The sequence below is a fragment of the Cheilinus undulatus genome, linkage group 16 (assembly GCF_018320785.1).
Source record: "Cheilinus undulatus linkage group 16, ASM1832078v1, whole genome shotgun sequence".
In the NCBI taxonomy this organism is placed as follows: Eukaryota; Metazoa; Chordata; class Actinopteri; order Labriformes; family Labridae; genus Cheilinus; species Cheilinus undulatus.
The window spans coordinates 33,583,012-33,600,364 of NC_054880.1; positions in this window are offsets into that span (position 1 = coordinate 33,583,012).

Here is a 17,353-nt window from a genome sequence, read left to right on the forward strand (position 1 = left end):
TGACTCATCTCTTCCACAGACATGCAAAGAGTGGTACAAATGAAGCCGGGGACATTTTGCACCACACAGTCTGTGCTTATCAGGACGTATGTGCGAGTGTCGTTACAGTATGTGTTGTCTGTCACAGCGGAGCCTGCTGCCACTGTGTTGGCTGATGGCTCCTGTGAGCCACTCAACACATTCATCACTCCTCGGCTGCTCGTGTCATGATCAACACTTTTCTGCCTCTGGACTCGTACGCACAAACAGCACAAGTTTAGATCATTTTCCGTCTGAATAGAAGCAATTTATGCACAAGTTGAGATTTGTTTTGTTTTTCTGCAAGATTTTCTTTCATTCTGGTAAAACAAATATTTAGCCTTCAAAAATTCCCCCTCCAGTACAGCTGATTACCTCTGCCTTTTAAAAGCTGCGTAGGTGGTGTGTCATCAATCCTTTGTGCAACAACACCTTGATGCATATAAAGGTTAATGTGTATGCAAACACAGTCACGCTAACACCAGTTTGTCTTTGGTTTACTGTGGATCTGAATGGTCTCTGCTGCAATGAGTCATCGCCTATAAAGTGTGTTTGTGTGAGTCAGAGTTTTTCCAATTGCAGGTAAACCTGAAGGCTCCACGCCCTGATCACAAGAGGGAAGGACTGATAGGAAGGATGGATCGCCGAGAGGAGAAGGTTTGAAAGAGAAAGGGTACAAAGGAAGAGGGAGTTAGTTATGAGTCATTGACTGTAAAATACAAACAAGGAAGCTCATGCAGAGAACCAGATGTGGAGGGAAAACAGGAGGAGGAGGAGGAGGAGGAGGGGAGAAAACAGGGACAGTTGAGAGAGGTCAGTCATAACCCCGGGTCCTTATCGTTGACTCTGACTCATTGCCCATAAGCGTCACGCCACTCCTTTCAGATCTATCACCCACGGCGCACGTCAACCCTTGCACAGACTCGTGCAGCTGCTTTCATATGCGCTACCTCTCCCTAGAGCTGCGTGTGCCACTGATCTCACTTTGCCATGAGCTGTCATGTTCCACAGGTTTTTCTTCTGGAGATGGCAAACTAGATCACTCATGTCTTCAGATTTCACCCATAACCATGAAGGGAGAATTAATGCTTTAAAGTTTAGCTGAACTACAGACACCCAAAGTTGTGCACAGGGAATAAAGGTACCACAAAGTCTGCAAAAGTTTTTAGCACAGAGGATGACGCTGCTTTACTACTTTTTAGTACTTTTTGCCCTTCTTTGTGCATTTCTGCAACATTTTTTGGCAACTTTTGCCAACTTTAGCCATCTTTTGCCATTTTTTGCTGATTTTTACACAAATTTGCTGCATTTTTCCCATTTTTTGTCCATTCTTTGGCACTTTTCGCCCATTTTTTTGTCAGTTTAAACCCATTTTGCCTATTGATGCCACCTTTTTGCCCATTTTGGTCACTTAATCCATTTTTTGCCACTTGCAAAGTTTTGCATTGTTTTTGCAGCTTTTTCCCATCTTTGCCGCTTCCTTTGCTATTCTACCCCATTTTTGCCCATTTCTTCAACATCTTTTTGCCACTTTTATTCCATTTTGCCATTTTTCACGCATTTTTCCGCCACTGCACTTTGTTACCTCCATCCATCTTTTGTCTCTTTTCACAATTATTCTATGCTTTTCCAAAAAAATGTTGTCTCAGTTTCTTCTACTTTAATTTCTGGCATCCTGACGTTTTTGCCCATCCACGTTGTTAATATCATTAATAAAACGGTTATATGTTTTATGAAAAGGGGTTTACATTTTGGAAAAGGATATATTTTACTACAGCATAAATGAAAAGAAAAACAGCTGAGTCACCCACAGGACAGAGACTAAGACAAACACAAGTCCAGAACATGACAGAGAGGTTTCAATATGAACATATTTGTGAAAAGAAACAATTCAAGAGCCTCTCAGAATTTTAACCTCCTCAGACCCTGCATGAACATGTCAGGACATTACATTTGGACTTTCCTACAACAGTCATCATTTCTGCTTTTGTTTTCTTTTAGTCACAGAGTTATGCTGGTGACCACTAAACAGAGTGTCATAAAATAGAACTTTCATTTTACAAGCACCTTAGCCCCTCTTAATGTAAAACATCCTGCACTTTTACTGCTTTACTATATCTTGAATGCTATAAGAAGGCTCTCTGAAGTAAAATGCCTCACTTCATGTACATTTACCCTAATCAACCATCTTAAATCGTCTTATACCCCTCGTGTAAATCTGCCCTTGCATGTTCTATACTTCTGATCGTGGCTAGTCAGCATACATCATACAGCTTTGCACATCTTGCAACCATACTATCAATGGAATGAATCCCTATTTCCTTAAAATCCACATCCTTTATATGAAACGTTACACATCATTTGTTTTATTGATGGGAAGAGTAGTCAAAGACTAAAGACCAGACATTTGCTTTTATTTATTTATTTATTTGTTTATTTTGGCTCATGGTCCTGTGATTTTGGTTGCTAAGTAATTACAATCAGACAGAGCAGCTATTGTTCACTTGTGTTTGGAGTAAGAGTGAGTCAAATTTAGATTAGTCTTTTCTCTGCTCATTCCTGGACATGAAATGTGTTAAAATCATGAATCTTTTTTGGTCTTTTTATTTTTTCAGTAAACACTGATCACTGCACACTGCCATTAGTGGAACTAATGGGAAAGTTAAATTAAATAGCAAACTATAAATTAGGGATTAACAACATTATCGGTATGATATCAGTATGAACATTTCTGCAGATACATATAACCGACATTTTGGCTATAAAAATCTGTCTATATCAGCTGTAATATTGGGTGTACGAACAAATAAGTGAGTGGAGTTTTGGTCTGGACAGACAGACGTAGGTCAGCTGAAGTCTTTTTCATCATTCAGTCATCCTTCCTCACACTTCAAAGTCTGTTTTAAGGATTGAAATTTATTAAGCTGAGCATCCCCTAACTTTAAAATCCCACTGCGAAATCTTCAGAGTTAAATCAACTCAACTCAACTTAAATTTGACACATTTCTGAGTCTATATAATCCTCACAGATTCCAAGTTAAATTAACACTTCGGAAAGGGTTAATATGTTTACTGTCTTGTAGTGTGCATTTTCAAAACAGTCTGGCTGCAGACTGTTTATCTGAGACGCAGTTTATCTCAGAAAAGAAAGACATGCTAAAACCTTCAAATAAAGTTAGATTAAACTTCAGTTCAGAGTTCGGATACCAAAGGGTTAAAGTTAAAAACCTGACCTGTAACACCTGAATACAAAACATTTAAAAAAGTGGAGTAAACAGTCTGCTTACAGGAAAAATCCTTGCCCTCCATGAAGACAGTCAAACACAGTAAGTGTAGCTTACATAGCTCTGTTAGCTGTAAAAGATATGTAGATAACGGAGCTACGTAGCTTACAGCGTTTACAAAGCTAAAGCTAAGTTCACAGGCAGCTACACAAGCTTGGCGTGTAATCTGCATGGCTAAAAGAGCTTTAGCTACATTTGCCAAATTTCTGTTGCTAAAGCTAAATTAGCTGCGTAGGCTTATGAGGTAACATAGCTAGCGTAGCCATTTTAACATTAGCTAAAACTGACAGAGATAAAGCGAGCCACTGTTTGTGTGCCTACCTCTAAATCTGGTCTGTACATAATTTTATCCCAGATTAAACATCTGACTTTTTTTCTGTTTTGTTCATGAACTATTCCTTAGTCTGTAGTGTGGTTATTTCATGAAGTGACTGCCAGACTTTGCTTATGAATAAAGTTGAACCAAAAAACAATCGTCTAAAACTGGAACCATGAGGGCAAAGTGACTGATGTAAGACGAGTGATAGATTTACTCTATAGAGTCAAACTAACACTGGTGGATCAACACTGCCAGATAACTCCAGTACTGAAGACTATTTCACTCAAAATGGAGTTAAAATCAACTCTGAAATGTTCAACACGGAGAATTCAACACTCCAGTTTTTGTGATGATAGCTTAAAAAACTAAAACTGACTTAATCTATTGTTCTAAAACAGTGGTTCTCAACTGGTTGGGCAGGACCCAAAAGTGGATCGCAAGGTTGTTTTCAGGTCACAAATTGGTGATTGGAAAAAAAAATTATGGTAAAATATCTAGGATGTACTGAAGCTCTAGGCAGACATTTGCCTATGTATTTATTTTTCTTTATTCTGCAGGATAAGGAGTAAACTCTGGGTGTTTATCTGAGAATTTGGCATATTTATCCTGTTATCTTGGATAGAAGTATTTTGAAGAAAGTTGCTTTTTCTATGATAATGTCTAGATTTCTTGAGACGTTCAGAAAACATCCAGAATCAGGTTTTAATGGCAGAGTAAAAGAAAATATGTCAGTCTCTTTGTTCAATCATCTTTTGTTCCATCTTAAGTCTAAAATGTAACTTGTTTATTACACTAATTTTTATAGTTGATTTTTTTTTTTGGATCTCTGTTTCAATCTCTGAAGGCGGCGGGTCCTTTGGCTGGACTAGCTCAGAACCACTCTTCTCTTAAGAACACCTTGAGTTAGAAGTGTCAAGTTCCTGAGGTTGTTTACTTCCTCTAAGCCGCCACCAGAGGGCGATGATTAAAAAATGTATTACCTGGATGGTAAAATTTAGGAAACTGATGGAGACATCCTGTTCCTTTGAACCTGTAGATAGCTGTGGTGTGTTTGTGTGTTATCTGTTAACTCCCTATAAAAACAGACTGATTGTGTTTAGAAAGACACAAACCTGAGCTTTGAAAACATCCGATTATGTGTCACATTGCTGTCTCATAAAACTGGGACTTTATGCTAAGACTTTGCACACGTTAAGAACGTAAACTTGAGGATTCAAGAGTTTATTGTCATTCTGCAGGACAGTGTGGCATTTCCCTGATATAACAGATGGATGAGGATATGCAAAAGACATTATTTGATAAAACTGTACCTTTAAAGTAAAGAAGAGGGTATCTACAGAGAATCAGATAAATAAGACACACAGTCCTTTTCATCTAGCACCATGTCAGTCAGTGCTACCTGCCTACCTGTAGATTTAGCAAAGTGTAACAGGTGGGAACTGAATATTCCACCTCTCACTGTGATGCTGATATAAATGCATGTTATGATGTGAAATTCTGTGCACACACCCTCTATATAATCCACCTTTCTATCTGAAGCCGCGAGCTCTCCTGTGAGTACACAGAGTGAATCATAGGTCACCTCTAATGGAGTCTGTATCTGTGCTGCAGAACCCTGTGACTGGCTCTTTTATAGAGCAGACACACAGGTAAGGATTCCCTCCACTCCCCCTCTGACTCATGTGCAGCCATCCCTAATGACAAGGGTGCGTCTATTAGTGAGCGTGTATGCAGGATCTTAAAGTAAAGGTGTTGTTTGTATGTGTGAATATTCCTCCTCAGCCTGTGCAGGCGTATTCGGCTGGAGGAGATGTATGTGAATGTATAATGTATAATGTGTAAGTACAGTATATATGCATATGAAAGTGTAGGTGCCACACAGTCCCACAGTACAGTTGTTTGGAATATTTGATACAGTGCCGTGCTGGCGGCTGTTATAAAATCGAGAGGCAGCATAGCCGGAGTGTGACTCACGCACTGACTCATTGACAGCGCTGCCGTGGCGTGTGTATGTTTCTGTGCATGTGTGAGCGTCTGCCTCTTTGTGGCTCCTCTGGCAGGCCCGCTGAGTGTGGCTGGTGTTCTAAGAACTCTGAACTCTGATACAATCCCCGGAGTTCACACCAGTAAATAAGGTTACACATGTGTGCGACTGGGTGTGTGCTTCTTCCTGTAGCAGCCTGTATGTCGTCTATGTGCAGACAAAAAAAAAAACCTGCACATAACACAGAAAAAATGCAAACACACGACAAAGAAGAAAAGTAAAATATGCAGATAACCACATCATCAATGCAGTCGTGATCCGCTGCCGCCTCTCACTCTGAGCCAATGAGAGCTCAGCTTAATGCCGCAGTCTGATGACTCCACAAACACACAATATGTAAAAGCTACATAAGGTCATATTAAATCTAGAGCATCACAAAGCTGCAGTAGAGAGTGATGCGTGAATTATAAATCACCAGACTGTAGAGATCACCTGCTAGAGTTTAACTGACTGTATATGAAGATGGACGGAGCAACAGCTGCCTGGGAGTGAAGCCAGGATGTGTAGAGATGCCCCAGCTGACTGGCTAAAGTAAAGGTCATAAAGCACGCCTCCCTCATGTTAACAGATGGGCCGAACACTATATGAACAAAAGTATTCAGCTGCCTGATGGCATTGTGTTCAGATCCATGTACTTTAATATGGAGTTGGCCCCCTTTTGCAGCTACAACAGCCTCCTTCTTATCGGAAGGCTTTCCACAAGATTTTGGAGTGTTTCTGTGTCCATTCATTCTGTAGAGCATTAATGGGGTCAGGCACTGATGTTGGACCAGAAGGCCTGGCTCACAGTCTCCGTTCCAGTTCCTCCCAAAGGTTGAGGTCAGGGCTCTGTGCAGGCCAGTCAAGTTCTTCCACACTGAACTCATCAAACCTTGTCTTTACAGTCCTTGCTTTGTGCACTGGGGTAAAGTCATGTTGGAATAAAAAAGGGCCTTCCACAAACTGTTGCCACACAGTTGGAAGCATAGCATTGTCCAAAATGTCTTAGTATGCTGAAGCATTAAGACTAGCCTTCACTGATAAGGGGCCTAGCCCAGACCCTGAAAACAGCCCCATACCATTATCCCTCCTCCAACAAACTTCACAGTTGGCACAATGCAGTCAGGAAGGTAACGTTCTGCCAGCATCCTCCAAGCCCAGACTTACCCATCTGACTGTGAGAAGCGTGACTGGTCACTCCAGAAAACACATTTCCACTGCTCCACAGTCCAATGTCGATATGCTTCACACCACCCGATCCAACACTTGCCATTGGACTTGTTGATGTGAGGCCTGTATGCAGCTGCTTGGCTGTGGAAACCCATTCATGAAGCCCCCACTGCACACTTTTAGTGCTCGTATTAATGCCAGTGGAAGTTCAGAACTCTTCAGCGAGTTTGTTGGTGACTGTTACACAGTCATTGACCCTGCTGTGATTTAACCTGGTCTTCTGCTTCATGGCTGAGTAGCTGTTGTTCCTAAACTCTTCCAGAAGAGAACTGTCTTTGGCAATTAGTGATGATTTCCTGTACCTGAAGGGTTAGGGAGGCAAACAGCAGGAATAGGATACCCCTCTATAGAGTCCAGATACTGGCGGTGGTATTGATGAGAGATCATATATGGAGTAGACATCTGAGAAGCTGGACCAGGAGCCAATGACATGTCCTGGAAGTATGCAGGATAAGAGAAGCAGAAGACCTGTGGGGATCTGGACTAGAAGCTGATGAACTGAATGGAGGTGGCTGGGGTGGAGGAGGGTTGAAACGACTGTGAAAGACAGATTGACATTTTAAGTATGACAGGTGCATGATGATTGGTCAAACCTGGTTGTGGCACAATCTGATTAGCTGAGTACTTCACAGAGTGAAGGCCCATAATCAGCTGATCACCAGAGCAGGACGAGAGAAAGATTGGAGTGATATGAACGAGTAGAAACAGCCTGCTTGAACTTTTGCTGAGCTCCACATGGGAGACACTGGAAGCTGCACCAGTGTCAGTTAATTTTTATACCGGTCCCGTGAACCATCACACCCCAGTCAACAGTTTAAAGCTCCTGAGAGGAAATCTGGGTTTGTGTCAAGTTTGGCACCTCCTGTGGAAGCAGTAAGTCTCATTGCTGTGTTGATCTTGTCCTGGAAATGTTTTTGATGCCAAACAGTATCTTGGCCTCTTTGAGGAGTAATTAGTGCCTGTCACAGGGAATCCTGGCCCTGAATAAATGTTTAAAAAGGGTGCAGAATACTACGGAGCCTACCACCCAACATTAGAAGCAAATACATAGAAATAATGAAACCTGCTGCTGGTGGTCTGTTTTAGTTTTTCGCTCTTAAAGAGGCTTCGGTATTAAGTCTGTTCCATAACAAGCTAAGAATTCCTAACAGGAGCTTTAAATGTCTGACATGTACAAAATAACCCTGGTCTTCAACATAAAAGTTACATGATAGAAATGCAACAGGAAGGAAAGATTTTTTTTAACAAATTAACTTCCTCTAAAGGCAGAATAAATGAATTGTTATTCAGTCTGTAATACAGAAGTAAAATCTGCTTCTCACACATTAAACCTGGCTATAGATCAAATCTAAAACCATAGATGACAGTGTAAAAATGCCACCGTTATCTCTTAAAGAAGGAAGTTGATGTCTCATCTCCCTCTGCTTAAAGCACTGTTGTGTGTTTTCATGTAAGCACAGAAGTGCTGTATATGCACTCCCAGTCACGTGTTTGTGATTAAGATAGGAAACCTCAAGCTTCTATGGAATGTCCTCTTTACATGAACAACCGTTTGCCTTATTTATGCAGCAACATAAAAGGCAGCGTACTGCTGTCAGGGCAGTAAGTCAGGACAGTTGTTGTTCACTATCTGTCCTGCATACCAGCGTCACAGGTAAACACGTAAATCAGAGGATGTCTGTGCTTTAAACAAGCATACAGTTCAGCGCTGTAAATCTGTACATGTCGACATTTTACCGCCATGCTCGGCTGCAGTATATCATCTCCTGATGATAAAGCAGAATTCTTATTTACTTCCCAAACCTGATAGTGGCGTCGGTTGGACGTCCCTGCTCAGCATAAATCCCTGTTTGCAAAGAATAAGAGGGAAGTGAGAAACCTGGTGGGTGTGTGTTCTTTACTGACACACTATTATGGAGAAAGTCATAAATCCTGAGAAATATGAGAGGGCGGAAATGCAAACCATGCTTCTAAAAAGTGCTTTTAATGTAGTTTTAGTTTGTCTTAAAGCTCCCGTGAGGAGTGTTTAAGAGGATAAACTTAACGCTGATGACCCTTTATGAACAATTAAATAAAGCAAGACCATCAGCCACATGACTGATTATTCATATCAGATCATATTTTTAATTCTTGTAATCGTTATCAGATAACAGGACGCTGCTCAAACAGGCTTTATTTACATTTTCCATGGCAAAGATTCTGAAGTAGTGATAAATGTGACTGGTTATAGATAGCAGGGTTTTTTTTCTTTCTGGCCGGGAGACTACTTATGGCTTAGTACCAAAACATCCCTAACCCCTACTACTTACTGCTGTGTCAGACTGGGTGCATGGCAGCTGCATAACGTCTGCATCACAGCTTGATTTTCATTTCAGCATGTTAAGTAAGTCAGGGCTTTCAGAACTGCATGAGCACTGGGTCTCACACACCCGTCATGTACATCTTTTCGCCAAAATCGACAGGAAAATTACCAAGCAATCCAGTCTCATCTTTGCAGTAAGACATCTCTGTCATCAAATGTCATCCCTGCTGGATATTCTACAGTCAACTGTGAGTGATATTATTAGAAAGTGGAAGAGTTTAGGAACAACAGCAACTCAGCCATGAAGCAGAAGACCACATTAAATCACAGCAGGGTCAACGGCTGTGTAACAGTCACCAACACACTAGCTTGAGAGTTCTGACCTTCCATTGGCGTTAATGTGAGCACTAAAAGTGTGCAGTTGGAGATTCATGTATGGGTTTCCATGGCTGAGCAGCTGCATACAAGCCTCAAATCACCAAGTGCAATGGCAAGCATTGGATTGGATGGAGCTGTGGAGCTGTATACCAAGACAGTATACCAAGACATTTTGGTCACTGCTATGCTTCCAACTGTGTGGCAACAGTTTGGGGAAGGCCCTTTTCTGTTCCAACATGACTGCACCCCAATGCACAAAGCAAGGACTGTATTAGTAAAGTCATGGTTTGATGAGTTCATTATGGAAGAACTTTACTGGCCCTGGCCTCAACTCCATCAAGCACTTTTGGGATGAAGTGGAACGGAGATTGTCAGCCAGGCCTTCTGGTCCAACATCAGTGCCTGACCTCATAAATGCTCTACAGAATGAATGTGCACAAATTCCAACAGAAACAGTCCAAAATCTCTTAGAAAGCCTTCCAAGAAGAGTTGTGGTTGCATAGCTGCTAAAGTCCTTGTTGGTGGTCAAGCAGCCAAGTCCATACAGTGTTTTGTCCCAGGGGTTTTTTCTGCCATCTACAGTTGTTTTTTTACAGCAAAATCTGAGCTATTTGCTACCACAGCAGCAGGCACTGTAAACACCAGCAAAACCCTCACTGGACGCACTCATGATGAAACAGATCAAAAACATCTTTTCATCATAAAGAGCTTTCAATGCTTTTTTGCTCTTTATTTCATGCAGAAACGTGGTCCAGTTCTGATAAAACTGCTGCTATACTAAAGATATGACCGAGCTTACTGCTGCACAAGCTGAAACCATTGCTAACAGCTTTAGGTAGAACTACACCCCACCTGTAGCTAACGCCTCATTCTTCCAAATGCTGCTGATTCGTCAGAACCATGCTTAGTTCAGCTCAAACTTTGTAAATTGGAGCTGCTCAAGATGGATTTGTCTGATAACAGACATGGAGTCTGGCAAATCCATCTGCCTTTCAAGGCTTGGGAAACTTACCACTGTCAACAGCTATTCTCGACGTATTGAGCTCTTGAAGGTTTGTCCCATTTTGGATGATCTCACCACTAGCCCCCTCTTTGTTGGGCAAAGGGCACACTAGAAAACAAGCATCAGGACTGAGTGTTTGTTTACAAGGGGCGCCAAATCAACACAGACCAAAATGTGCTCAGAGGAGCTTAAAAGTGTGATTATTAGGTAAAATAAAAGTTTCATACTTCCAAGTTTATGTATGTAAATACAAAATGTATTCCTGTTTAAAACAAGAGTGTGCTTTTCTGTGTTTCAGGTCATGTTTTTGACGCTCATACGTTTATTTTTTGTTGACCTATAGTCCAGCTTTGACCTCACTCTCTTCCTCCCAGTCTGTGGCTGCCAGTAATGAAAACATCTCTGTTCAAAGTGAACAGAAGGAGAGAGAAGGAGTCTTGGTGTGTTTTATGTGTGACGGCAGACTTACATCTTTGTGTTGCGCAAGATGCTTATCAGCCGTGGTTGTGCTGTGATCAGAGAGGGAGGCCTCGGCTCAGGTCTGTTCAAGAGCTCAGTGTCGCTGCAGACTTGGCCAGGAGCTGTGTGGGTAAACGTGCATGTCTTTGTGCACATCTGTGTGCATGTGGCCCTCTTGTTTTTCTATCCTGCACCTCTCATCAGTCGTCATCCTGGTTCCAGAGGGTCATTATGAGCCTGTTTGTGTGTTGGCCAACCTGGGGCTCCTGCCAGGTGAGCAGCAGGTGTGTTTACAGTTGCTCAACCACTTCCTAGTATAACACTTCAGCCCTATCAGTTATAACCCACAACTTATTATCTTTATTGTAGCCAGGCTACAGTCCATCATAATATCAACACTTTAATGCACTTTAGCTCTATAAACATTTCCTTAACTTAGCTAAACATTAAGCTTACAGGTCGAATGAGCTTTTCTACCGCTGATACAGCAAAACAAATACATGCAATACCATATTAGGATTTAATCAGTGAAAAACATTAAAAATAGAAGCTTTAAAAACTCTGTCCTAAAAATGTGCATTATTTAGATAGTGCAGATTGCTGCAAATCAGATCCTCATGTGAGCTAAAAGGAGACGATATTAAGCAGAAAGACAAACAGGGAAAAAACTTAATTGGTCATTTATTTAGCACCATTTATATAAAGAGCCACACAAAGTGTTTTAAACATTCAAAATGACAAATATTAAGAGCATCATTAAGCAAAAATAAGACATTTTATACAAACATTTTAATTTAAAAGCCTCACTACCATCAATCTTACAATTTTAACAACTCTGAAATATTAATTGCAGAAAAACACTTCCACTTAGGCTGAAGTTTGGTCGCTTTCCAACCCACATTTAAAGTTAACACATGAGAATTGAGCCCTTCTGAGAGGGTAAGCACTCAGTAAAGAAATACCTGAACTCAACTAGGGCTGCAAGCAGCACTCAAGGCCCTTGTACCCCAGCGTATGCCAGGATTTGTGGCAACAGTGGGACTATGGTTAAATTAAAAACATTGCAGTTTGTATATGAGGTAGTACCGCCCATCAACAGTAGGTGGCATTATGACAAAGGAGGATGCAGATATATAGAGATGATTAAAGAGGAACCATTATTTATTGTGTGAAATACAAAGAAAATGGGATGTATTCTGTAAGAGTTGCTCCTGGCATCTTACAGTAGGTGGCGCTACAGCACCATGAAATTAGCATTTAATGCATAATGGGGCAGACCCTGATCATACATGTACATTTTGAAGCAAACTGGAAGTTTCATATCAGAGTTAGGCCAACTTCCTGTGAAAATGGTGAGATATAAAAATTGTCGCCATCGCCAGTGAGCGCTCTTTAATTAGCTACTGTGAACCTTAAATTGTAGCCGTGCCCTTTTTTCCCCTGTGAAAGCCCTCCATTTCACTGTTGCAATGACGCTATCTACGCAATCGTAGCTCTTACAGAAGCTTTTCTAGTGAGCCTGGAATTTGGGTGACTTTCTGGGCTTTAAAGATGAACTCCACACCAGTAAATATCCATAATGTAATCAATTTTCGATCGCCTCTGACGCTAGCTTAGCATTAGCCACCATCTTGAATTTAAAAATGGAGGTCTGTCTTACTCATAATAGAAAGAAAGAGACACAGAGAGGCTGTGACGTGTCCCTCTGTTTCTCTGCAGACAGGTACCACTTTAAATGATGACTCAAAAAAAGCCAATTCCAAAAATCGCAAAAGCTTTTTTTTGTAAATATGACAATATTTTTGAACACTTTGTCACAGACTGATTTTATTTTTTTCAATTTTGGTCCAAAAGAGATGGCTGAACAAGTCTGTACAAAAAGTCTATGTCATTATTGTTTTGTGTGTGTAAAACAAGAAAATCTTTGAGTTTTAATATACATTTATTGTTTTTCTTTTGTCTTTATAGTCCCACAACATTTTAAAATTACAGTGACAATACTGCAGCCCACATATCCATAAAGCCCAGGTTGTCCTGATAAAAGGAGATTAGGCACACAAGTGGAGGAAAAATAATGCTGGGCCCTTCGAGATTTTGGTTGAAATGTTGAGAATAAAGTTGAAATTTCAAGAATAAAGTCTAAATTCGATTTCAAGACTGAAGTCGAAATGATGGGAAAAAAGTCTAAATGTACTTTTAGAAGCAGTGGATCTTAGACACTGTGTATATGGGCTAAAAGGGAAAGAATCTTTGTTGTTTAAGGAAGAATGGTTGGGAACCACTATTTAAGAGCATGCAAAAGACTAGATGCCTAAGCAGCTGTCTTTGTGAGTCTTTCTTTGTTTAGTTTTTTTATTTAAAAAAATCAAAATATACCTAACAGACATGTATTTAATGTAAAACTCTACACAGAAGAGTCCTGTCTCTGTTTCTGACATGTCATTTAGGTGAAAGTTAGCTGTGAAGGGTCATGTTCTGTAACATCTGTCCATTTTTTCTGTTCAGAGATGTTGCTATGGAAAGTAATGCTGTATGCTCCATAAAATGATTTGCAGTCTAATGCTGAAATTTCAGGCTTTCTGAGCTTTCTTTGTACAACATGTGCTCTGCAGATTACTGTGAAGACTTAGTGGACAGTATTTATTTAGCACTGGTGCTCACTAAGTAGCATGTCTCTGTTTGGCGTCCAGGTGAAAGCAGACCAGACATGCAGATGTAATATTTCTATAAAAGTACAGAGACAGAGATGTACATTAACGGTGATAGACAGCCTGATACTGAAGCTATTTTTAAAACAGAAGTCTCATTTTTTTAGATAAACATCTAAAGAGGTGAAACTGTCCCTCTCTCTGCAGAAACATGAGGCTCAGGCTGCAGTGGTTTTCATGTCTCATGTGAGTAACAGTTCAGAGGAGGGTGTAAAGTGTCTACATGTTAACACTGAGGTCACAAGGAGTGGAAAAAAAATGTTCATCTGCTCTCTAGCACCACAGAGACCGTGATCTCCTTCCACTTTTTTTAAAAATCTGAACTGTTCCCCTTGAATGCCACAGAGCCCCCCACCCCCTCCTCTTCTCTGACGCTCCCCAGACTGAAAAATAAAGTGAAACCAAAGACAGAATGTGACATGAGAAGCTGTCAGGGCCGGCTGAAGTCAAGCACAGGGGGTCAAAGCTATGTCTGGAACCAAAGAGTCACCGAGTGATGTGTTAAGTGTCTCTCAGGGACACTTTAGCACATGACAGCATGGTATAAAGAGAGGACCGAGAGTTTGTGTGTGTGTGTGAGTCCATTTATGATTTCTCCAAGGTTGAGAGGAGTCTCTTCTTAGTCCCCAGAGTATATCTCATGCCCTTGTAGACTTCACTGACCTCCAAATGCTCCGTTACTCAGTGTCACACATCATGTCAAAACATGGGCAGGAAACCAGCTACAGCAGTCCAACCTGTCTGTTCAATCCACATAATAACACAGGATACAAACTCTTTTAAATCACAGCTGTTTCATCAAGATGTCAGACTCTGCAGCAATGATCCAGATTCACATAAAGGTTTAAACTAAAGCGTGAATGTCAGCTATTATATCTTATGCTCCTGAGAGTTCACACATTTTCTCTTTATATATCACTTTAGGGTAGCAGCTAAGTCACAACTGCTTACTTTAGCATTTAATTATCACCTAGCAAATGTTTCTATTACTTAGCTTTGCAATGAAGTTGCACCCTTACGTCTGTGTTGTGAGATTTAAAAGCAATGATACCTAAGAAGCAAGTAGACTATTTGTTGTATGTTTATAGAATTTTAAATAAAGAGCATCATGTTATTAGCATTACCCTGTTGAAGGGGAACACTTACTCAAATTACTGTAATTGAGTAGCTTTACATTGACTTTAACATCACAGTGGTCAGTAGCACATAGTGAAAGAACTTTTTAGGACATCCCCATGTCTCGGAATGAGGTGTCAGGTGTCATATGAAAAACATCAGGTCTCAGGAAAAAAGGTGTCAGGAAAGAAAGGAGTCAGGTCCCAGGAAAAAGGCACCAGAAAAAATGGCTTCAGGAAAAAAAGCATTATAGAGAGAGAGGGCATAAAAAGTGTTACCCATTTGGTTTCCTGAGACCTAACATCGTTTTTCCTGATGCCATTTCCTGAGACCTGATGCTTTTTTTCCTTAGACCTGATGCCTTTTTTACTGAGACTTGATGCCTTTTTCCTGATGCCTGTTTTCCACTGTGCTTTTTTTTCCTGAGGCCTGACACCTTTTGTCCTGATGCCTTTTTTCTGATGCTTTTCCTGAGTCCTGACACCTTTTATCTTGATGTCTTTTTTTTCCTGAGACCTGATGCTTTTTCATGACACCTAACACCTCACTTCCAGACCTAAATATGTCCTAAAATGTACACCGTATGAAAGAACGATCCCATGTTCATCCCAAAACAGCGGTAGTATTTTAAATTCCATCACCAGGGGGCTCTCAACCAAAACAATAACAATATGAGAAGTAGAGACCAGCGCTTGCCAGCTCTGCTGCTTATTACTTGTTTTGAGGACTGTTCAATAAAAATGGCCCCTTGTGAGGCATATTTCTTAAACAGAAATTCTTCTTGTTTTACTTTCTCACAACAAGGTAGAAAAACACTAAAGGAGGCGCTTCCATGTAAGGCTTGAAGCAGTCATGGTCTAGCGTCACTAACAGCCTGACCAGGAAGCATTTTTTTTTCATTGCCTTCAGTGAGTCCTCATTTTAAAATTAGACATCATATTGAGAAGAAGGCTGAGGAAGTGAAAAGTGCTGAGCCGTGCCAGTCTTAAAGGAATATTTTGGATATTTTTGTTTCAAGTTGGGTTGTATAAGCCAGGGTTTCTCGAACTTTTTGGCCCGCAACCCCAAAAATAGCAGTGTCAGAGAACGTAGGCCCCTTCTGTACCTAAGAGTGGTTGAGGCATAGTTGAATACAGCCATGATGTTTTATTTTTTTACATTTTTTTATTTTATCATAAATCCCACCAAATGACTTTGTTTAATTTACATTTAATTGATTTTGTGCATCTATTTTTATTTGAAAAATGGGTAAAATATACCCTTTGTTATCATTTAAAAATAGTCTTTTTATTTGGAGGGCATCTGGCGACCCCCTCTCAGTGTCTTGCATCCTCTAAGGGGGTCCCAACCCCCAGGTTGATTGTACACTATAGAAAATAATTTTTAGGAGTTTTATTTTTCATCCAGAAAGCCTCTGTGTTTGGAACTATTTTGCAATGTGAAAAAAAGTGGGAAAAAGAACTACATCTCCAGTGTTTTGTACTTTGATCTTCTTTTTTTGATCAGAACACAGAAAAAAAAAGATGGAGGATTGTTTTATTTAATTTTTTATTCTTTTCGGAAAATGTAAAAAAAAGAAACAGAAATGGTAAATGATTTATTTTTTCTGTTTTGATTCTCATTTTGATTTACAGTAAATGCCTGTAAGAGCCAAGGGGTCAGAGTATTTTCTATCAGATCCATTTCCGGGTTGAAACCAGACTCAAAAATCACAGAAAAACAAATAATATTTTTAAAAAGGGGTCACATTTTTGTTTTGCCACACCAAACATGTCTCATTAGCTATAGTGTCTTATTGTGCTCCCACTGTACGGGGGGTGAATTTTTTTGTACCATGTTTGTTTGGATTATATTTAAGATGAAAACTGATTGGCGCGTCTCATTTGATTGACAGATAGCTCGGCAGGCAGAGGCTACGTTTCTGTCAACCGGAATGATGGCTAGCAGGCTGACAGGAAGTCATGCTTAGTGGGCGGGCCGTTAGGTTGATCCAACGTTCGGTTAATATGGAAGCCTCCACCGATTGGCTTCAAGAGCCGTTTGAGTCCACCTATTGTAAGCAGACGACTGACGTCACACAGGGTTTGTCCAATTTTTTCTACAGTTCATGGGTGTGCCACTATCGAGACGTAACCTCCATAGAGAACTGCATAGCGTAAACAGTGGCGACTATAGACATGTCAGTACATGACTTTTGTTGTTTTTGAAAAGAAAACAACTCACTGCTGTTCTTTGTTCTTCTTTTAACAAAGAAATGTCGTCAAGTTCTGATAAAACTGACACTTTAGCATCAACGCTAATCTCTTCCGCCATAATTGCACCGGCCCCTTGTTGCTGCTTACTTGCAACACGACTCTGCCGCGCCCAAAAGTATCGCCTCTTACTCCTGATTAGTCCGGTCCCTTTCTAATCGGGCCCAAACGCTTCAGATGGGAGCTTTGCAAGATGGATTCACCAGTGAGAAACACGGAAACAGACATATCCATCTGCTTTGAAAGGTTAGTGGATGGCTA